The sequence below is a fragment of the Bombina bombina genome, chromosome 5 (genome assembly GCF_027579735.1).
Source record: "Bombina bombina isolate aBomBom1 chromosome 5, aBomBom1.pri, whole genome shotgun sequence".
Lineage (NCBI taxonomy): Eukaryota > Metazoa > Chordata > Amphibia > Anura > Bombinatoridae > Bombina > Bombina bombina.
The window spans coordinates 87,757,482-87,778,796 of record NC_069503.1 but is presented as its reverse complement, the minus strand read 5'-3'; positions in this window follow the sequence as shown (position 1 = coordinate 87,778,796).

Below are 21,315 nucleotides of genomic sequence, written 5' to 3'. Positions count from 1 at the left end.
ATAGGTGGCGACGGTGTAGGGGGGGCAGGATAGGGGTTAATAAACTTATTATAGGTGGCGACGGTGTAGGGGGGGCGGGATAGGGGTTAATAAACTTATTATAGGTGGCAACGGTGTAGGGGGGGCAGGATAGGGATTATTAAAATTATTATAGGTGGTGACGGTGTGGGGGGCAGATTAGGGGTTAATAAGTTTAATATAGGTTGCGGCGGGGTCCGGGAGCAGCGGTTTAGGGGTTAAACTATTTATTTAGTTGCGGCGAGGTCCGGGATCGGCAGGATAGGAGTTAATAACTTTATTATAGGTGGCGACGGTATAGGGGGGGGCATGATAGGGGTTAATAGGTATCATGTAGGTGGCGGCGGGGTCTGGGAGTGGCGGTTTAGGGGTTAATACATATATTATAGTTGCGGCGGGGACCAGGAGCGGTGGTTTAGGGGTTAACATATTTAGTATAGCTTGCGGTGGGTTCCGGGAGCGGCGGTTTAGGGGGTAATAAATGTATTTATTTGCGGCGGTGTAAGGGGGACAGATTAGGGGTGTTTAGACTCGGGTACATGTTAGGGTGTTAGGTGTAGACAGCTCCCTTAGGAATCAATGGGATGTCTGGTCTGGCAGCAGCGAACATGAACTTTCGCTATGGTCAGACTCCCATTGATTCCTATGGGATCCGCCGCCCCCAGGGCCGTAAAAGTGCCGAGCGTACCTGCTAGTTTTTTGATAACTAGCAAAAGTAGTCAGATTGTGCCGCACTTGTGTGCGGAACATCTGTAGTGACGTAAGAATCGATCTGTGTCGGACTGAGTCCGGCGGATCGAAGCTTACATCACAAAATTCTACTTTTGCCGGTATCTAGGGCTTGATAACTAAGGCGAATCAGCCTCGCCACAAATACGCTGCGGAATTCCAGCGTATTTGAGGTTGACGGCTTGATAACTAGGGGCCTAAAAGGTATCTTACCACAAATTGTCAATAACAATATTAACTATAATTCATACCTAGAAATGTTAAAACATCAAAATTGGCAAACTTGCATAAAAAAGACATACAGTAATACAATGTTATTTCAAATAAGCAACAGTAAGTAAAATAAAGTCTCTTAAAATTTCAAGTGCCAGAACCCAAAGAAATGAATATGGAGGGTGAAACAGTTCCTGGTTTTCAAGGTGAGGTATACACCAAAATGGAGCCCAATAAATGGTGTGTATTGAAATGTTAACAAAATAGAATAGAACAGAAATCCACAGTGCCCGGAGTAAAATTTCCCCTTAGGGTATCTACTTACACTCCTTACCCCCAATCAGTATGAGGTAAGTGTCGCGTAGTGTTGGTAGAAACTTTATCCAACTTCCAGGGGTGTAGATATCAGCTGTTGAATCTTGCCGGTGTCTTAACTCATGTAGCTGTCTGTAAATAACTTTCGGCTTCTTTGGATCCGTAAATTCAACAAGTTCAACAAAATCTCCTTGGTTGTAGGGTAAATGATTAAGTACCCCCCAAACCCTGCAGCAGAACAAAAGCACTCTCGTCTAACGCTGGAGGTTTCTAAATAGATACTCGAGCTTTATTCTGTAGTGTCAGTTCAGTGTGCCCTTTATTATTTATCTTTTCTCTTGTCTTCTCATACTTCATTTCTTATCATAGCTGGAGGTTTTGGGGACACTCCAGCTTTGATAGATAGATTAGGGCAGCATTACTGTGATCTGATATCTTTCTAGATTTTAGGTTCTACACTGGGCCAGACTCACACAACTTTTCTTTTAATATATATACTGTATATATGTCTTATAAAATGTATATTAATTACAAATAGATAGAACTCTTATAGAAATGATTTTCTTACCGACCCCTGATGTGAGATTCTGTAACAACTTATTTCCATAATAAATTTATCTCTGTACACAGCTGCTGAAGTAAATACAGATGCACAAATAAAATATTTTAAAACATTTCATTTACTACCTCTGACCATCACGCTATTTTAAAAATACTGACCATATGATACAAACATCTTAATAAATGAATAACCCAGCATTCAATACAAGTATATTAATCATATCGAATATTTTAAAAACATTCACCTAGATTACGAGTCTTGCGTTAGGCTTACAAAGCAACGTTGAGAGGTCCCAACGCTGCTTTTTAACACCCGCTGGTATTACGAGTCTTGCAGGTACAAGTCTACCGCTCAATTTTTCGGCCAGACTCGGAAATACCGCAAATCCACTTACGTCATTTGCATATCCTCATTTTTCAATGGGACTTGCATAGCGCCGGTATTACAAGTCTGACCAAAAGTGAGCGGTACACCCTCTCCTGTCAAGACTGATACCGCATTTTAAAGTCAGTAGTTAAGAGTTTTACACTATAACGCCGTAGCATAAAACTCTTAACTAAAGTGCTAAAAAGTACACTAACACCCATAAACTACCTATTAACCCCTAAACCGAGGCCACTCCACATCGCAAACACTAAAATAAATATTTTAACCCCTAATTTGCCGAACCGGACATCACCGCCACTATAATAAATATATTAACCCCTAAACCGCCGCACTCCCGCCTCATAAACATTAGTTAAATATTATTAACCCCTAATCTGCCGTCCCTAACATCGCCACCACCTACCTACACTTATTAACCCATAATTTGCCTCCCCCAATGTCACCGCCACTATACTAAAGTTATTAACCCCTATATCTAAGTCTAACCCTAACCCCCACTAATTTAAATATAATTTAAATAAATCAAAATAAAATTACTACAATTAACTAAATTATTCCTATTTAAAACTAAATACTTACCTGTAAAATAAACCCTAAGCTAGCTACAATATAACTAATAGTTACATTGTATCTATCTTAGGGTTTATTTTTATTTTACAGGCAAGTTTGTATTTATTTTAACTAGATAGAATAGTTATTAAATAGTTATTAACTATTTAATAATAACCTAGTTAAAATAAAGACAAATTTACCTGTAAAATAAAACCTAACCTAAGTTACAATTACACCTAACACTACCCTACAATTAAATTAATTCCCTAAATTACATACAATTAATTACAAAGCCCCCCCAAAGTAAAAAAATGCCCTACCCTACACTAAATTACAAATAGCCCTTAAAAGGGCTTTTTGCGGGGCATTGCCCCAGAGTAATCAGCTCTTTTACCTGAAAAAAAGTACAATACCTATGTATAAAATGTACGTAATATATAAAAATATATGAATATATAAAAATTAAATTAAAATAATATCGTTGAAATCTTGCAATTTATACAGTTATAGGTTTATCACAAGTTGTAATTTCTAACAAAATGTTTGTAAATACAATTTAATAGTGGATAAGACAATAGTTGCTGTATAGTTCATATAGGATACTTTGTTTCAAGTTCAGCTGTGCAATTGAGATCTTATCTTAGGTAACTATATATCAAATGTAGAGGTATGTTGGTGCGATTTTTATCACACTGTGATACAAGTATACAAATTAGTACCTTAAAGTGTATCTGTTTGATATCACTTTTGTGAGATGATTGCGGTTAAATAAACGCCGCTATGCCAATAATTTGCTGATGGCAGTTCTATATGGGCTACTGGCAGTTAAATAAATGCCGCTTTGGTTTCCTCTTGTTAGGTGGGCTTATCTGTTTGCTGCGAGGAAATTCACTTTTATATAAATGCTTGTGTAGTTGCCGTGGCCGCTTTGTTATCTTGTCCTTTGTCGGTCAGTGACCGATCGCGCTCTTAAGGATTTCTTGGTGGGATCTTCGTTGCGGTTAGGTGCTAACCGTTTGCTGATGTTTTTTAAGTATCTCCGGTTTTTCTATTCTGTGGTTTGTCTGTCGGTCAGTGACCGATCACAATGGTATGGTTGTTGGATGACCTCCTGATGTGGAATATTTGCGTGCCTCTCCGGTCCGTTGTTCCCAGGTTTCTTTGATGTCGGTCAGTGACCGATCTGGGTACTGAAATGTGGTTGTGGGATAAGTAGAAAGTTTGTGGGATAAGTAGAAAGTTTGTAGGATAAGTAGAAAAAGGAATTCTAGTTATCAATGTGATCTTTGCGGTTAAATATATGCCGCTAAGTAGGAACTTGAATATTTCACCAGGGTGTAGCTGGTATTCTCTTTGTCTTCTCAAATCCTTTGCAGGTGTGCTCTGGTATCAACGCGTTTCGGCTGGACAGCCTTTCTCAAGATACCAGATGTGGGGATTCAAGGCTATTTAAAGCCTCTATAATTTAGCAATTAAATCACTAATTGATGATATACATAAAATGTTCGAGAACATTTAAAATGCTGCTTTATTATATAACATAGGTATCCTTGGGTCTTAGTTATAATATAGTAGGGTGACTTTATGTAGCGATAAACATTTTATATGATTACTTTTAAAATAGAGAGAGATATTATATATCTTAATGTCAATCACTTTTAGAGTGTTTATTTTAATCACTCTATATAACAAAGGATATTGTTAAAAGGTTTCTGTAATAAGAGCGTAATATTAGCGTGAAATAATTTGTCTATACTTATCGTTGTATGGATGTTTAACCATAAAGTATAGTTAAAAACGTGGCCAATGGTGAATAAAAATTAGAAGGGCAAAAAGAGAATATAAAACTATAGTAAAGAACTATATGGAATCTAAAATAGTACTTTTAGACCATATTTAGATGTGTTTTAATAATCTTCTAATATGTTAAATCGATATATAGCTATGCGTATTAGATTATCATGATCCAATGAGTGTGTTGTACCAATGTTTTTCTAGTTTTTGTGGATATTAGTATTATCGGATGGGAGATTAGCCTTCTTGTATGAATTTTTAAAAATATTGTAGGAATTTTTTTAAATTTTTTTTTTTAATTTCAAGTTGTGTGTCCTTAGACTGTAAAACTAAGTGGTAATTTTGTCAAATATATATATATATATTATTTTAGAATTCTATTGTATTTAATCAACTTGGTTTGTTAGTGTGATGGCTTGGTTTTTATGATCTTTATCTTTAAAAAATAGCCTATGTGTTTGTTTGAATTTCAAGTGGTGTGTCCTTAGACTGTAAAACTATATACTTTTTTTTTTTTTTTTTCTTGAGTAGTTTTATTATGTTACATTAATATGTTTTAATGGTGTGTTTCTGTGTTTTTATGATATTTATTTTATAGAATTGCATTGAGGTCTAGTTCGCTATTGAGGCCTTTTGGGTGTAGAGTTTTCATTTTGAAAATCAATTCTGCTTCATGGTATAGTAGCTTCTTTTCCATATTTCCACCTCTACCATCTGTCGTTATTTTCTTAATGCCCCAGAATTTCATGTCATTTGGGTTACCTTTGTGGAATTCTTTAAAGTGGGCATAAAGTCTGGTATTGTCTTTTTCTTTTTCTATGCATCTGATATGCTCTCTTATTCTTTCTTTCAGTTTCCTCCCCGTTTGACCTAGGTACTGTAGTTTACATGAGCACTAAATTAAATAGATTATTTTGGTGTCAGTGCATCTTATGGTGTCATTAATCTTCAGTTCTTTCTGGGTTACATTAGATTTTACCTTTTTGGTTTTGGTGCTAAATTTGCATGATTTGCATACATGACATGGAAAAAATCCTAATAGTTTTTCATTGTTTAAGTTGTATTGCTGGGGACCTGTTTTTGATTTAAATTCGCTTGGCGCTAGGATATTCTTTAAATTGGTGGCCTTTCTGAATATAACATCAGGGCGATGTTTTAGTCTTTTCCCTATTATGGGGTCACTTCTGGCTATGTGCCAGTGTTTCTTTACAATGTTCTCAATTAGTTTATGTTGACTAGAAAATGATGTGATAAATGGAATGTCATATCGATCTTTTTCTGCCTTGTTAGTCATATTGCTGTCTTCTAGTAGTGACCTCCTGTCTATTTGTCTAACCAGTTTGTTGGTTTCTAGTAGTTGTTTAGGGTGGTATCCTTTCTCTAAAAATCTGTTGTGCTTGTGAGTCATAATCTGCAAGGTGTGTGCAGTTTCTTCTAATTCTTGAGAATTGCCCTTTTGGTATGTTTCTTTTCCATTTATTGTGATGGCAGCTTTTAAAATAAATATAGCTGTTGGCATCGACTTTTTTAAAAAAGGTGGTTGTAGTTATTTCATTATTTATTATAGATATTTCTATATCCAGAAAATTAATTTTTACTTTGTTATATTCATATGTAAATATTAATCCGAAATCATTGGTGTTAAAATCTGAAATTAACCGCCAGCAGCCCATATAGAACTGCCATCAGCAAATTATTGGCATAGCAGCGTTTATTTAACCGCAATCATCTCACAAAAGTGATATCAAACAGATACACTTTAAGGTACTAATTTGTATACTTGTATCACAGTGTGATAAAAATCGCACCAACATACCTCTACATTTGATATATAGTTACCTAAGATAAGATCTCAATTGCACAGCTGAACTTGAAACAAAGTATCCTATATGAACTATACAGCAACTATTGTCTTATCCACTATTAAATTGTATTTACAAACATTTTGTTAGAAATTACAACTTGTGATAAACCTATAACTGTATAAATTGCAAGATTTCAACGATATTATTTTAATTTAATTTTTATATATTCATATATTTTTATATATTACATACATTTTATACATAGATACATAGAGACACCGGTGTCATTTTTTTAAACTTTGAAGGAATTTGTAATAATATTTGTTTAATTGTACTTTTAGCATCACTATTATTGGGTAAATTTACAGGAATCAAATAAAGTATAATATATATTTTTTTTAAAAAGTTTCGACATCCAATTTTTTCCATAAGAGAATATAAAATAGTACTTTAAAAAAACATTAACATATATTGAGCCCACATATTATCACACATATTTACAGTAAGACACATTGGGAATAGCAACTTGGTTTGCGCCACCTACCACAACTAATTATAACTCTTTAAACTTTGGGATAAAGTTTACTTCAGGTGTGCTAGATTCCCCACCAGCTAGACAGTCTAACCCTACCAAACAAAAAGTACAATACCCCTCCCAACATTAAAACCCACCACCCACACACCCACCCACCCAATCCCCCCTTAAAAAAACCTAACACTAACCCCCTGAAGATCACCTTACCGGGAGACATCTTCACCCAATCGGGCCAAAGTCCTCAACGAAGCTGGATGAAGTCTTCATCCAACCGGGCAGAAGTGGTCCTCCAGACGGGCAGAAGTTTTCATCCAGACGGCATCTTCTATCTTCCATCCAGCACGGAGCGAGTCCTTCTTCAAGACATCCAACGCGGAGCATCCCTTTCCATCGACGTCTTCTTCTGAATGAATGTTCCTTTAAATGACGTCATCCAAGATGGCATCCCTTCAATTCCGATTGGCTGATTGGATCAGCCAATAAGATTGAACTGGCATTCTATTGGCTAATTGGAACAGCCAATAGAATGCCAGCTCAATCCTATTGGCTGATTGGATCAGCCAATCGGATTTTTTCTACCTTAATTCCGATTGGCTGATAGAATTCTATCAGCCAATCGGAATTGAAGGGACGCCATCTTGGATGACGTCATTTAAAGGAACATTCATTCCGAAGAAGACGATGGAAGAGGATGCTCCACGCCGGATGTCTTGAAGATGGACCCGCTCCGCGCCGGATGGATGAAGATTCCATCTGGATGAAGACTTCTGCCCATCTGGAGGACCACTTCTGCCCGGTTGGATGAAGACTTCGCCCGGCTTCGTTGAGGACTTCGGCCCGGTTGGGTGAAGACGTCTCCCGGTAAGGTGATCTTCAGGGGGTTAGTGTTAGGTTTTTAAGGGGGGATTGGGTGGGTTTTAGAGTAGGGTTGGCTGTGTGGGTGGTGGGTTTTAATGTTGGGGGGGTATTGTACTTTTTTTTCAGGTAAAAGAGCTGATTACTTTGGTGCAATGCCCTGCAAAAGGCCCTTTTAAAGGCTATTTGTAATTTAGTGTAGGGTAGGGCATTTTCTTTCATGTAATTGGCAAGAGTCCATGAGCTAGTGACGTATGGGATATACATTCCTACCAGGAGGGGCAAAGTTTCACAAACCTCAAAATGCCTATAAATACACCCCTCACCACACCCACAATTCAGTTTTACAAACTTTGCCTCCCATGGAGGTGGTGAAGTAAGTTTGTGCTAGATTTCTACGTTGATATGCGCTTCGCAGCAGGCTGAAGCCCGGTTTTCCTCTCAGTGTGCAGTGAATGTCAGAGGGATGTGAAGAGAGTATTGCCTATTTGAATACCATGGTCTTCCTCTAGGGGATCTATTTCATAGGTTCTCTGTTATTGGTTGTAGAGATTTCTTCTCCTACCTCCCTTTTCAGATCGAAGATATACTCTCATATACCATTACCTCTACTGATTCTCGTTTCAGAACTGGTTAGGCTATCTACTATATGTAGATGAGTGTCTTAGGGTAAGTAACTCTTATTTTATTTATGATACTCTAAGCTATGGTTTGGCACTTTATATGTAAAGTTCTAAATATATGTTTTATACTATATTTGCCATGATTCAGGTCAATCAGTTTATTTTCCTTCATTCAGACTGTCAGTTTAATTTTTTGGGAAAATGCATATGAATATAAAATATTTTTCTTATCCAATATTTTCAATATTTTCAATTTGACTTTTTTCTTCTAAATTGTGGCCTGTTAGGCTCGCGGGTGCAAAAAATGCTAGAATTTATTGTGTCATTTTTGGCGCAAGACTTTTTTGGCACGAGATTGACGTTTGTTTGACGTCAATGACGTCATTTCCGGTGTCGTAGTTGACGTCGGAAGTTTTCACGTAGTTGTGTCATTTTTGACTCGTGTTTGCTGCAGACGTTTTTGGCGCCAAAAATATGTGGGCCTCACACTTGGCGCCAGTTTTTTCACATTACTTCAGTCTCACTTTTCAGTTGCTTCTGGTTTCTAGAGGCTTGTTCTGTTTTGCATTTTTTTCCATTCCTGAAACTGTCATTTAAGGAATTTGATAATTTTGCTTTATATGCTGTTTTTTGTATTACATATTGCAAGATGTCACAACCTGACCCTGGATCAGAATCTACTTCTGGAAAGACGCTGCCTGATGTCGGTTCTACCAAAGCTAAGTGCATTTGTTGTAAAATTTTGGTAACTGTTCCTCCGGCTGTAGTTTGTGTTAGTTGTCATGATAAACTATCAAACACAGATAATATTTCCATTAGTAATAATTCATTACCTGTTGTTGTTCCATCAACATCTAATGTTCAGGATGTTCCTGTTAATGTAAAAGAATTTGTTTATAATTCTATTCGGAAGGCTTTGTCTGTTATACCTCCTTCTAGTAAATGTAAAAGGTCTTTTAAAACTTCTCATAAATCAGATGAATTTTTAAGTGACCGCCATCATTCTGACTTATCTATTTCTGATGAGGATCTATCTGGTTCAGAGGATTCTGCCTCAGATACTGACACTGATAAATCTTCATATTTGTTTAAAATGGAGTTTATTCGTTCTTTACTAAAAGAAGTGTTGATTTCATTAGATATGGAGGAGTCTAGTCCTCTTAATATTAAAACTAGTTAGCGTTTAAATTCGTTTTTTAAACCTCATGTAGTTATTCCAGAAGTTTTTCCAGTTCCTGATGCTATTTCAGAGGTAATTTCTAGGGAATGGAATAGTCTGGGTACTTCATTTACTTCTTCTCCAAGGTTTAAGAAATTGTACCCTTTGCCATCTGATAGATTATAGTTTTGGGAGAAAATCCCCAAAGTTGATGGGGCTATCTCTACTCTTGCTAAACGTACTACTATTCCTACGGCAGATAGTACTTCTTTTAAGGATCCTTTAGATAGGAAGCTTGAATCCTTTCTAAGGAAGGCTTATTTATGTTCAGGTAATCTTCTTAGACCTGCTATTTCTTTGGCTGATGTTGCTGCAGCTTCCACTTTCTGGTTGGAGGCTTTAGCGCAACAGGTGTCAGATCATAATGTTTATAGCATTGTTAAACTTCTTCAACATGCTAATAACTTTGTTTGTGATGCCATTTATGATATCATTAGGATTGATGTCAGGTATATGTCTTTAGCTATTTTAGCTAGAAGAGCTTTATGGCTTAAATCTTGGAATGCAGATATGACTTCTAAGTCAACGTTGCTTTCTCTTTCTTTCCAAGGTAATAAATTATTTGGTTCTCAGTTGGATTCTATAATTTCAACTGTTACTGGGGGGAAGGGAGCTTTTTTGCCTCAGGATACAAAAATCTAAGGGTAAATACAGAGCTGCTAATCGTTTTCGTTCCTTTCATCAGAATAAGGAACAGAAGCCTGACCCTTCCTCTAAAGGAACGGTTTCCGTTTGGAAACCTTCTCCAGTCTGGAATAAATCCAAGCCTTTTAGGAAATCAAAACCAGCTCCCAAGTCCGCATGAAGGTGCGACCCTCATTCCAGCACAGCTGGTAGGGGGCAGGTTAAGATTTTTCAAAGATGTTTGGATCAGTTCGATTCAAAATCATTGGATTCAGAACATTGTTTCTCAAGGGTACAGAATAGGTTTCAAGATAAGAACGCCTGTGAGAAGATTCTTTCTCTCACGCATTCCAGTAAACTCAGTAAAAGCTCAGGCTTTTCTGAAATGTGTTTCAGACCTCGAGTCAGCTGGGGTAATTGTGCCAGTTCCAGATCTGGAACGGGGCCGGGGTTTTATTCAAATCTGTTCATTGTACCGAAGAAAGAGAATTCTTTTCGACCAGTTCTGGATCTAAAAATATTGAATCGTTATGTAAGGATACCAACATTCAAAATGGTGACCATAAGGACTATTCTGCCTTTTGTTCAGCAAGGGCATTATATGTCCACAATAGACTTACAGGATGCATATCTTCATATTCCAATTCATCCGGATCACTATCAGTTCCTGAGATAGCATTACCAGTTTGTTGCTCTACCTTTTGGCCTAGCAACAGCTCCAAGGAACTTTCAAAGGTTCTAGGTGCCCTTCTCTCTGTAATCACAGAGCAGGGTATTGCAGTATTTGCTTATTTGGACGATATCTTAATACTTGCTCAGTCTTTACATTCTGCAGAATCTCACACGAATCAACTTGTGTTGTTTCTTCAAAGACATGGTTGGAGGACCAATTTACCTTGATTCCTCAGACAAGGGTAACCTTTTTGGGTTTCCAAATAGATTAAGTGTCCATGACTTCTCTAACAGACAAGAGACATCTGAAATTGGTTTCAGCTTGTCGGAACCTTCAGTCTCAATCATTCCCTTCGGTAGCTTTGTGCATGGAAATTCTAGGTCTCATGACTGCAGCATTGGACGCGATCCCCTTTGCTCATTTTCACATGAGACCTCTCCAGCTTTGTATGCTGAACCAATGGTGCAGGGATTATACAAAGATATCACAATTAATATCCTTAAATCCCAATGTTCGATCTTCTCTGACATGGTGGTTGGATCACCATTGTTTAGTTCAAGGGGCCTCCTTTGTTCGTCCTACCTGGACTGTGATCTCAACAGATGTGAGTCTTTCAGGTTGGGGAGCTGTATGGGGATCTCTGACAGCGCAGGGGGTTTGGGAATCTCAGGAGGCGAGATTGCCAATCAACATTTTGGAACTCTGTGCAATTTTCAGAGCTCTTCAGTTCTGGCCTCTTCTGAAGAGAGAATCGTTTATTTGTTTTCAGACAGACAATGTCACAACCGTGGCGTATGTCAATCATCAAGGTGGGACTCACAGTCCTCAGGCTATGAAAGAAGTATCTCGGATACTGGTATGGGCGGAATCCAGCTCCTGTCTAATCTCTGCGGTTCACATCCCAGGTGTAGACAATTGGGAAGCGGATTATCTCAGTCGCCAGACGATACATCCGGGCGAATGGTCTCTTCACCCAGAGGTATTTCTTCAGATTGTTCAGATGTGGGGACTTCCAGAAATAGATCTGATGGCTTCTCATCTAAACAGGAAACTTCCCAGGTATCTGTCCAGATCCAGGGATCCTCAGGCGGAAGCGGTGGATGCGTTGTCACTTCCTTGGAATTATCAACTTGCTTATATCTTTCCGCCTCTAGTTCTTCTTCCAAAAGTGATTTCCAAAATCATGATGGAACATTCGTTTGTACTGCTGGTGGCTCCAGCATGGCCACACAGGTTTTGGTATGCGGATCTTGTTCGGATGGCCAGTTGCCAACCTTGGACACTTCCGTTAAGGCCAGACCTTCTATCTCAAGGCCCATTTTTCCATCAGGATCTCAAATCATTAAATTTGAAGGTATGGAGATTGAACGCTTAATACTTAGTCATAGAGGTTTCTCTGACTCAGTGATTAATACTATGTTACAGGCTCGTAAATCTGTATCTAGAAAGATTTATTACCGAGTTTGGAAGACTTACATTTCTTGGTGTTCTTCTCATAAATTCTCTTGGCATTCTTTTAGAATTCCTAGAGTTTTACAGTTTCTTCAGGATGGTTTGGATAAGGGTTTGTCTGCAAGTTCCTTGAAAGGACAAATCTCTGCTCTTTCTGTTCTGTTTCACAGAAAAATTGCTAATCTTCCTGATATTCATTGTTTTGTACAGGCTTTGGTTCGTATCAAGCCTGTCATTAAGTCAATATCTCCTCCTTGGAGTCTTAATTTGTTTTTGAGGGCTTTACAGGCTCCTCCGTTTGAACCTATGCATTCTCTGGACATTAAATTACTTTCTTGGAAAGTCTTGTTCCTTTTGGCCATCTCTTCTGCTAGAAGAGTTTCTGAGTTATGTGCTCTTTCTTGTGAATCTCCTTTTCTGATTTTTCATCAGGATAAGGCGGTGTTGCAGACTTCATTTCAATTTTTACCTAAAGTTGTGAATTCTAACAACATTAGTAGATAAATTGTGGTCCCTTTGTTGTGTCCTAATCCCAAGAATTCTCTGGAGAGATCTTTACATTCTTTGGATGTAGTAAGAGCTTTGAAATATTATGTTGAAGCTACTAAAGATTTCAGAAAGACTTCTAGTCTATTTGTTATCTTTTCTGGTTCTAGGAAAGGTCAGAAGGCTTCTGCCATTTCTTTGGCGTCTTGGTTAAAGCTTTTGATTCATCATGCTTATGTGGAGTCGGGTAAGTCCCCGCCTCAAAGGATTACGGCTCATTCTACTAGGTCAGTTTCTACTTCCTGGGCTTTTAAGAATGAAGCTTCTGTTGATCAGATTTGCAAAGCAGCAACTTGGTCTTATTTGCATACTTTTACTAAATTCTACCATTTTTATGTTTTTTCTTCTTCAGAAGCAGTTTTTGGTAGAAAAGTACTTCAGGCAGCTGTTTCAGTTTGATTCTTCTGCTTATAATTTCAGTTTTTTTCATTATAAAGAATAAATTTTGATTTGGGTTGTGGATTTATTTTTCAGCGGAATTGGCTGTCTTTATTTTATCCCTCCCTCTCTAGTGACTCTTGCGTGGAAGTTCCACATATTGGGTATCTGCTATCCCATACGTCACTAGCTCATGGACTCTTGCCAATTACATGAAAGAAAACATAATTTATGTAAGAACTTACCTGATAAATTAATTTCTTTCATATTGGCAAGAGTCCATGAGGCCCACCCTTTTTTGTGGTGGTTATGATTTTTTTGTATAAAACACAATTATTCCAATTCCTTGTTTGATGCTTTCGCTCCTTTCTTATCACCCCACTTCTTGGCTATTTGTTAAACTGAATTGTGGGTGTAGTGAGGGGTGTATTTATAGGCATTTTAAAGTTTGGGAAACTTTGCCCCTCCTGGTAGGAATGTATATCCCATACGTCACTAGCTCATGGACTCTTGCCAATATGAAAGAAATGAATTTATCAGGTAAGTTCTTACATAAATTATGTTTTTTTTTATTTTTGGGGGGCTTTTTTATTTTGTTAGGGGGATTAGAGTAGTTGTAATTAGTTTAAAAATCTTGTAAATTCTTTATTATTTTCTGTAATTTAGTGGGGGTTTTTTCGTACTTTAGAACATTTTATTTAATTGTAATTAATTGTATGTAATTTAGGGAATGAATTTAATTGTAGGGTAGTGTTAGGTGTAATTGTAACTTAGATTAGGTTTTATTTTACAGGTAAATTTGTCTTTATTTTAACTAGGTAGTTATTAAATAGTTAATAACTTTTTAATAACTATTCTACCTAGATAAAATAAATACAAACTTGCCTGTATAATAAAAATAAATCCTAAGCTAGCTACAATGTAACTATTAGTTATATTGTAGCTAGCTTAGGGTTTATTTTATAGGTAAGTATTTAGTTTTAAATAGGAATAATTTAGTTAATTGTAGTAATTTTATTTAGATTTATTTCAATTATATTTAAGTTAGGGGGGGTTAGGGTTAGACTTAGGTTTAGGGGTTAATATGTTTATTATAGTGGCGGCGACGTTGGGGGCAGCAGATTAGGGGTTAATAAGTGTAGGTAGGTGGCAGCGACATTGGGGGTGGCAGATTAGGGGTTCATAAATATAATGTAGGTGTCGGCGATGTTGGGGGCAGCAGATTAGGGGTTCATAGGTATAATGTAGGTGGCGGCGGTGTCCGGAGTGGCAGATTAGGGGTTAATAATATAATGTAGGTATCGGCGATGTCGGGGGCGGCAGATTAGGGGTTAATAAGTGTAAGATTAGGGGTGTTTAGACTCGGGGTTCCTGTTAGGGTGTTAGGTGTATACATAACTTTTATTTCCCCATAGGAATCAATGGGGCTGCGTTAGGAGCTGAACGCTGCTTTTTTGCAGGTGTTAGGTTTTTTTTTCAGCCGGCTCTCCATCATTGATTCCTATGTGGAAATCGTGCACAAGCACGTTTTACCAGCTCACTGCTAACGTAAGCAGCACTGGTATTAGAGTGAGATGTGGAGCTAAATTTTGCTCTATGCTCACTTTTTTGTGGCTAGCGCCGGGTTTGTAAAAACCTGTAATACCAGCATTGTCTGTAGGGGAGCGGTGAGCATAAACTGTTCGTTAGCACAGCATAGCTTCTAACGCAAAACTCGTAATCAGCAAAACTCGTAATCTAGGCGATTGTATTTGATACCTCTGACCAAATTTCTGTAACAACATTATTTTATTTTCTATCCTTCAGTTTTAAAAAACCTAATATCAACTTATTTTCATAATATATAGATATCTGTAAACGACTGCTGAAGCAATTAAATACAGATGCACAAATACAGTATTTTAAAACATTGCATTTACTACCTCTGACCACATTTCTGTAACACTAAAATAATTTCATAACAATAAAAATAAGATATATCTATATAAAAAGTGTTATAAAATGTATTTGATTAAAACTATCTTGTTAAAATATTTGTTTGTGTAAAAAAGCGTCTGTGTTAATTTAAAAATGAATACACATTAAACACATGCTGTATAAACCCCTTAGTGACCACAGCACTTTTCCATTTTCTGTCCGTTTGGGACCCAGGCTATTTTTACATTTCTGCGGTGTTTGTGTTTAGCTGTAATTTTCCTCTTACTCATTTACTGTACCCACACATATTATATACAGTTTTTCTCGCCATTAAATGGACATTATTTTCATCATATCTTATAATTTACTATAAAAAAAATATAAAATATGATGAAAAAATGGAAAAAAACACACTTTTTCTAACTTTGACCCCCAAAATCTGTTACACATCTACAACCACCAAAAAACACCCATTCTAAATAGTTTCTAAATTTTGTCCTGAGTTTAGAAATACCCAATGTTTACATGTTCTTTGCTTTTTTTGCAAGTTATAGGGCCATAAATACAAGTAATATATATTCTGCTGTGTATGATCCCCCCTTAGCCCCAACCTCATTGATCCCCCCCAAAGAGCTCTCTAACCCTTTCCGACTAACTATTTTCCACCATTTTTGGTACTCACTTGCATTTAAATGTGTGTTTTGTTTTTTTTAAATAACCACTGTTTTTCTGTAGTGTAGCTGCCCCCCATACCCTCCCCCTCCCAGACCTATTTTAAAAAATTATTTCCCCCTTCCTCTCCCACAACCGCCACTCACCACCCTCTCCCACCACTTTAACATTTGTAATACCACGCACGCACTGACAATCTCTTCCATCTGCTAGCCGGAAGATTGCCAGTGATGGGCTGCCCACCCACCTCCCTGCAGCTGCTCCCACCCACCAACAATCGGCACCATCACTGGCCGATGCAGAGAGGGCCACAGAGTGGTTCTCTCTGCATCAGTGTGCCTAAAAAGGTATTGCAGTGATGCCTCAATATTGAGGCATCACTGCAACACCTTAAAAGCTGCTGGAAGTGATCAGGATCGCTTCCAGAGCTTCAAACCCCAGAGGATGTGTCTGGCACATCCTTGGTCATTAAGGGGTTAAAACCTGATGCTATCCTGGTTGCATAATATTTCCTAACATCAGCTCCCAAGGATTGCGAGAAGCCACATTTAGTAGTGAAGCTCGTGGTATAGTGAAGATTTAGACCCCCTTAAGCTCTCAAATTAAGAAGGAGAGGATTCCCAATTTATCTCCAGAAAACACATTTTTGCTATTTTCTCTCTCAAAAAACGTCCACTCCCTTACTATTTCCCATGCCCCTTTCATCTACCACATAAAAATAGATTTAAACAGTATGGGCTGTTTTATGAAGCTGGGGATGCAGCTTTGGACCTTGTGACCCTGCAACATCTAGTTAAGAAGCAAAGTCTTAAGAAGCTGCACATGAACAACGTTACCAGGCAACGAAAGCCGACCACCCCATGCTAGCAACTAGTAAATTCCTATTAATTATACCTAGACTTAACCACACCTCTACAGTATTCTGCAATACTATACAAACTATAATAATAATCCCGCTCAGGAGACACCATTCATGGTTAAAACAATGCATTGGGTCTCTGTATGTTAAAAGTGTAGGACATTTTACCTAACTTATAAAGGAAAATATAACAACTTACTGATGTAGTTAAAATCTTCATAGAAGTTTCCCCCTAATGATTTGAGTTATCTAGGATTTGTTTTGTATGTTAAGTTTTTAATAAGACAGACTTGTTTAAACTTCATAGTTGGAAACACATTTTATTAACTAATTATAAGGTTGAGTGCAAATCATATGATTCACATAAGTAGATGTACATATAGTGTTGGTAATGAATATATAAATATATATATATATATGCACACACACATATAGCTATACACAGAGCAACATACGTTAGATTCCCTTCCAATTTTTATTTACATACAGTTACACACAAATTTACAACTGATACAAATAAAACTAACGCCTAGATTTAGAGTTTTGCGGCCAAAGGGGTGCGTTAGCTACGCGTGCTTTTTTCTGGCTGCACCTTTTAAATACCGCTGGTATTTAGAGTTCACAGAATGCCTGCGTTAGGCTCCAAAAATGGAGCGTAGAGCATATTTACCGCAACTGCAACTCTCGATACCAGCGGTGCTTACGGATGAGGCCAGCTTCAAAAACGTGCTCGTGCACGATTCCCCCATAGGAAACAATGACACAGTTTGAGCTGAAAAAAAACCTAACACCTGCAAAAAAAGCAGCGTTCAGCTCCTAACGCGGCCCCCTTGTTTACTATGGGGAAACACTTCCTAAGTCTGCACCTAACACCCTAACATGTACCCCGAGTCTAAACACCCCTAACCTTACACTTATTAACCCCTAATCTGCCGCCCCCTGCATTTTATTATTAACCCCTAATCTGCCGCTCCGGACACCGCCGCCACCTACATTATAGTTATGTACCCCTAATCTGCTGCCCCTAACACCGCCGACCCCTATATTATATTTATTAACCCCTAATCTGCCCCCCACAACGTCGCCGCCAGCTACCTACAATAATTAACCCCTAATCTGCCGACCGCATCTCACCGCTACTATAATAAAGTTATTAACCCCTAATCCGCCTCACTCCCGCCTCACTAACCCTATAAGAAATAGTATTAACCCCTAATCTGCCCTCCCTAACATCGCCAACACCTAACTTCAATTATTAACCCCTAATCTGCCGACTGGATCTCGCCGCTACTATAATAAATGTATTAACCCCTAAAGCTAAATCTAAACCTAACACCAACACCCCCCTAAGTTAATTATAATTTAAATCTAACAAAATAAATTAACTCTTATTAAATAAATTATTCCTATTTAAAGCTAAATACTTACCTGTAAAATAAACCCTAATATAGCTACAATATAAATTATAATTATATTGTAGCTATTTTAGGATTAATATTTATTTTACAGGTAACTTTGTATTTATTTTAACCAGGTACAATAGCTATTAAATAGTTATTAACTATTTAATAGTTACCTAGTTAAAATAATTACAAAATTACCTGTAAAATAAATCCTAACCTAAATTACAATTAAACCTAACACTACACTATCATTAAATAAATTAAATACAATACCTACAAATAACTACAATTAAATAAACTAACTAAAGTACAAAAAATAAAAAAGAACTAAGTTACAAAAAATAAAAAAATATTTACAAACATTAGAAAAATATTACAACAATTTTAAACTAATTACACCTACTCTAAGCCCCCTAATAAAATAACAAAGACCCCCAAAATAAAAAAATGCCCTACCCTATTCGAAATTAAAAAAGTTCAAAGCTCTTTTACCTTACCAGCCCTGAAAAGGGCCATTTGCGGGGCATGCCCCAAATAAGTCAGCTCTTTTGCCTGTAAAAAAAAACATACAATACCCCCCCCAACATTACAACCCACCACCCACATACCCCTAATCTAACCCAAACCCCCCTTAAATAAACCTAACACTAAGCCCCTGAAGATCTTCCTACCTTATCTTCACCATGCCAGGTTCACCGATCCGTCCTCCGAAGTCTTCATCCAAGCCTCCGAAATCTTCATCCAAGCCCAAGCGGGGGCTGGCGATCCATAATCCGGCTGAAGTCTTCTATCAAGCAGCGGCTGAAGAGGTCCAGAAGAGGCTCCAAAGTCTTCATCCTATCCGGGAAGAAGAGGAGATCCGGACCGGCAACCATCTTGATCCAAGCGGCATCTTCTATCTTCATCCGATGACGAACGGCTCCATCTTGAAGATCTCCGGCGCGGATCCATCCTCTTCTTGCGACGTCCTAACGAAGAATGAAGGTTCCTTTAAGGGACGTCATCCAAGATGGCGTCCCTCGAATTGGCTGATCGGAACAGCCAATAGAATGCGAGCTCAATCTGATTGGCTGATCGGATCAGCCAATCAGATTGAACTTGAATCTGATTGGCTGATTCCATCAGCCAATCAGAATTTTCCTACCTTAATTCCGATTGGCTGATAGAATCCTATCAGCCAATCGGAATTCGAGGGACGCCATCTTGGATGACGTCCCTTAAAGGAACCTTCATTCTTCGTTAGGACGTCGCAAGAAGAGGATGGATCCGCGCCGGAGGTCTTCAAGATGGAGCCGTTCGTCATCGGATGAAGATAGAAGATGTCGCTTGGATCAAGTTGGTTGCCGGTCCGGATCTCCTCTTCTTCCCGGATAGGATGAAGACTTTGGAGCCTCTTCTGGACCTCTTCAGCCGCCGCTTGATAGAAGACTTCAGCCGGATTATGGATCGCCAGCCCCCGCTTGGGCTTGGATGAAGATTTCGGAAGCTTGGATGAAGACTTCGGAGGACGGATCGGTGAACCTGGCATGGTGAAGATAAGGTAGGAAGATCTTCAGGGGCTTAGTGTTAGGTTTATTTAAGGGGGGTTTGGGTTAGATTAGGGGTATGTGGGTGGTGGGTTGTAATGTTGGGGGGGGGGGTATTGTATGTTTTTTTTTTACAGGCAAAAGAGCTGACTTATTTGGGGCATGCCCCGCAAATGGCCCTTTTCAGGGCTGGTAAGGTAAAAGAGCTTTGAACTTTTTTAATTTAGAATAGGGTAGGGCATTTTTTTATTTTGGGGGTCTTTGTTATTTTATTAGGGGGCTTAGAGTAGGTGTAATTAGTTTAAAATTGTTGTAATATTTTTCTAATGTTTGTAAATATTTTTTTATTTTTTGTAACTTAGTTCTTTTTTATTTTTTGTACTTTAGTTAGTTTATTTAATTGTAGTTATTTGTAGGTATTGTATTTAATTTATTTAATGATAGTGTAGTGTTAGGTTTAATTGTAACTTAGGTTAGGATTTATTTTACAGGTAATTTTGTTATTATTTTAACTATTTTAGCTATTAAATAGTTATTAACTATTTAATAGCTATTGTACCTGGTTAAAATAAATACAAAGTTGCCTGTAAAATAAATATTAATCCTAAACTAGCTACAATATAATTATAATTTATATTGTAGCTATATTAGGGTTTATTTTACAGGTAAGTATTTAGCTTTAAATAGGAATAATTTATTTAATAAGAGTTAATTTATTTTGTTAGATTTAAATTATATTTAACTTAGGGGGGTGTTAGTGTTAGGGTTAGACTTAGCTTTAGGGGTTAATACATTTATTATAGTAGCGGCGAGCTCCGGTCGGCAGATTAGGGGTTAATAATTGAAGTTAGGTGTCAGCAATGTTAGTGAGGGCAGATTAGGGGTTAATACTATTTCTTATAGGGTTATTGAGGCGGGAGTGAGGCGGATTAGGGGTTAATAACTTTATTATAGTAGCGGTGAGATGCGGTCGGCAGATTAGGGGTTAATTATTGTAGGTAGCTGGCGGCGACGTTGTGGGGGGCAGATTAGGGGTTAATAAATATTATGTAGGGGTCGGTGGTGTTAGGGGCAGCAGATTAGGGGTACATAGGGATAACGAAGGTGGCGGCGGTTTGCGGAGCGGCAGATTAGGGGTTAAAAAATTTAATCGAGTGGCGGCGATGTGGGGGGACCTCGGTTTAGGGGTACACAGGTAGTTTATGGGTGTTAGTGTACTTTAGAGCACAGTAGTTAAGAGCTTTATGAACCGGCGTTAGCCCAGAAAGCTCTTAACTACTGACTTTTTTCTGCGGCTGGAGTTTTGTCGTTAGATTTCTAACGCTCACTTCAGCCACGACTCTAAATACCGGCGTTAGAAAGATGCCATTGAAAAGATAGGATACGCAAATGGCGTAGGGGGATCTGCGGTATGGAAAAGTCGCGGCTGCAAAGTGAGGGTTAGACCCTTTCCTGACTGACTCCAAATACCAGAGGGCGGTAAAAACCAGCGTTAGGAGCCTCTAACGCTGGTTTTCACGGCTACCGCCCAACTCTAAATCTAGGCCTAAGGATTTTAGGTATACTAAGTATGTCACTAAAATAAATGTATGGACATAAATATATAATATACTAAAAATACATGAGAGATGTATCAACATGTATAAACTTGCACAATT